We start from the raw sequence: 2,902 nt of genomic DNA, 5'->3' as shown, positions 1-2,902 counted from the left end.
GGGCCCCAAAACATCAACACTGAAGAAACTCTGTAGTTAAACATATGAAGGATAAACTATTAAATTTTTTATTATATTTATTTATTGGGGAAGTGGCACACGTGTGTCCCAGTACTTGTGTGGCCACCATAGGCCTTGAACTTGGGACATCAGGCTTGTCAGTATCCAGCTATGGAGGTCCCACTGAGATTTGAACTTTGAATCCAGTGATCCGAGATCGGGAAAGACAAGGTCTCCTGATGGAACGTCCTGGGAAGCGCAGAAGCAGGGACGTATTGGGGTAAGATGGGCTAGAAACGGCTTCGATGACTTGGGCTAGCATGAGTAAAACTTGTAATAAGAAAGGGAAAAGGCCTCGATGATTTGGGCTAGTGTGAGTAAAACTTGTAATAAGAAAGGGACAAGGTAATGGTAAAGTGGTTTTGCGTATGTGTTCTTTTAGAGTTATGTTTTAGTCTTTGGACCCTGACTAGAGATAGTTTACGCCCTAGATATGAGAGAGAATGAATGGGTTTAAGATAAACAGTCCTCCTGGACTCTCCACAGACGCTTTGGAGAAAGAGAAAAACTTTCAGAGCTCTCCTAGGAACAGAAGGAAGGCAGGAGACGTCCTGCCTCTCTGCTGGCTCCTATTGGAGAAATGATGTGTATTATCTGTCCTTGGTGCACCAAGCTGTCCATGTCTGTCAGTTTATGTCTGTGGTTTTTGTTTTTCGTTGTTTAAATGTTTTATCTTAATAAATAAAAAGGGGGAGTTATATCCCTTTATGCTATAAGATTCAGCTCTTGTGGTTCCGGTCCCTGGAATCATTCCTGTGCCCTTGGATAAAGCTACAGGAGTCTCTCTTCCTCTTCTGGCTTGACACGAATAACCTGTGTGTGTGTGTGTTTCTTTAATCCTGCAGGCTTTCGATTCTCGGCGTGTCGGTGCGGGCATGGGGCACCGACACAGCTATAATGATCGAGCTACCTTGCAAGCCCAATAAACTCTTAGGAAAGAAAGATTGTTCCAGAAAACTAGAGTTTCTTTAAAAGAACTACAGAGAACAAATATATACCACATTTGTCTACACTCTCAAAAAAGGAAATAACTTAAGCCCTCTGTCTTTGAGCCACATTCTGCACTTTCAGGTAATTACCCAGGTAAAATGTTTTCTACCAGACCAAGGACACAGCCATAGGGTGTGGCTCTGTTCACCTCTGTAATGATCACCTTATCCTACCAGAATACAGCAGGGATTTAAAAATAGTTTTGAATGGAAATGCTAGAACACCTGGGTTTGTACATTGAATTTTTTATTTGTTCTCTACTATGTCTGTCTGTCTGTCTGTCTATCTGTCTATCTATCAACTATCTTATTTTACTTTTATTTTATGTGCATGGTATTTTGCCTGCATGCATGTCTGTGTGAAGGGTCAGATCCCCTGGAACTGGAGTTACAGTGTGAGCTGCCATGTGGGTCTAGAAAATTGAATCCAGGTCCTCCAGAAGAGCAACCACTGAGCCATCTCTCCAGTCCCCTGTACATTGTATTTTACTTAGTTTTTGAGTGCCTTTTGTTTTGTATTGTTAAAGTTAGGCTCTAAATTGTTAATAGGGTAAATGAAATTAAAACAGTAGAAAACAAATAAAGAAAAATAAAGATAAAGTAAGTAAAAGAGTGCTGAAGGAAACAAAAGCTGACAGAACTCTCAGAGTGATGAAAACCACATTAGAGCAGACACTAGAATGCATCCAGTGGTGGGTGGGGGTCAGACTACAGAGAATAAAGAGCTTTTAAGCAGGGCAGCAAATAAATGAAGTTAAGGAAAAAGGTGACAGCCACCTGCCAACCAGGGATAATGGTTGTCTTTGAAATACAGTACAGGATATAGGGTACAGGAAAGAAAGCTCGAAGTAATGTTCGCTTTCTCTCTCCACTACAATATAGGGTGGGTACCACTTGCCCTGGAACTGTTCTATGATGTGCTGCCCCCTTACACCTGGCTGGGTTTTGAAATCCTATGCAGATACCAACACCTCTAGAATATCAAGCCCAAGTTGTGTCCTGCTTTAATTGCTGGAATTATGAAAGACAGAGGAAACCAACCACCAGCTATGGTTCCCTGCAAAGGCCAGTATATATTTAAAGAGATTCCTCTCTTGAAGAAGCTCTTTCAGGTTCCCATCAGCATACCCAAGGATTTCTTTGGTGAGAGTGTTAAGAAAGGAAGTATAAATGCCATGCTCTTCCTCACCGCTGTGAGCATGGAGCAACCAGAGTTGCTGGAGAAGGTGTCCAGAGAGCTATGGTTGTGTGTTTGGTCTCAAGATGAAGATATCACAGAGTCCCAGAACATTCTGGCTGCTGCAGAGAGGGCTGGAATGTCCACAGCACAGGCCCAACGTTTTCTAGAGAAGATCCCCCCAGAACCGGTGAAGAACAAGCTCAGGGAGGCTACTGAGACAGCCTGCAAATATGGGGCCGTTGAGCTGCCCACCACTGTTGGCCATGAGGATGGTAAAACCTACATGGTATTTGGGTCTGACTGCATGGAGTTGCTAGTTATCTACTGGGAGAGAAGTGGATGGGCCCTGTGCCTCCAACCCTGAATGGAGGACTTTATGATTGCCTTAGAAAGTAAACTTTGATTTCTCCATCTTATGAAGTTGTCTTCTGTGGTCCTAAGGGCTGGAGCAAGAGTACACCTTTAACTGTGGCTGCCTTTAAGTTCTGCATTTCAAGGAATGCTACTAGGAAAAAAAAAGTCGAAAGCTGTATCGGGTATGATACAGCTGTGTACATAGAGGTCTCAACCCCAACTGAGGTGACCAATAGGGACGCACACATTTAGATCTGACCCATAGCATCAATACAAAGACTTTATGGATGGCTCTGCAGGAAAAGCAATCTTCCTATAT

The 2,902-nt window shown here is 43.0% G+C and overlaps 1 pseudogene; it reads left to right on the top strand.

Moving 5' to 3' along the window:
* The first annotated feature begins 1,900 nt into the window (after positions 1–1,900).
* On the top strand, positions 1,901–2,625 carry LOC134485701 (glutathione S-transferase kappa 1-like; annotated as a pseudogene).
* Positions 2,626–2,902: the final 277 nt, after the last annotated feature.

This window comes from Rattus norvegicus, chromosome 2, assembly GCF_021556685.1.
Source record: "Rattus norvegicus strain SHRSP/BbbUtx chromosome 2, alternate assembly SHRSP_T2T, whole genome shotgun sequence".
NCBI classification, from domain to species: Eukaryota; Metazoa; Chordata; class Mammalia; order Rodentia; family Muridae; genus Rattus; species Rattus norvegicus.
The sequence above is the reverse complement of the archived record's forward strand: the minus strand, read 5'-3'. Positions and strand labels throughout refer to the sequence as shown.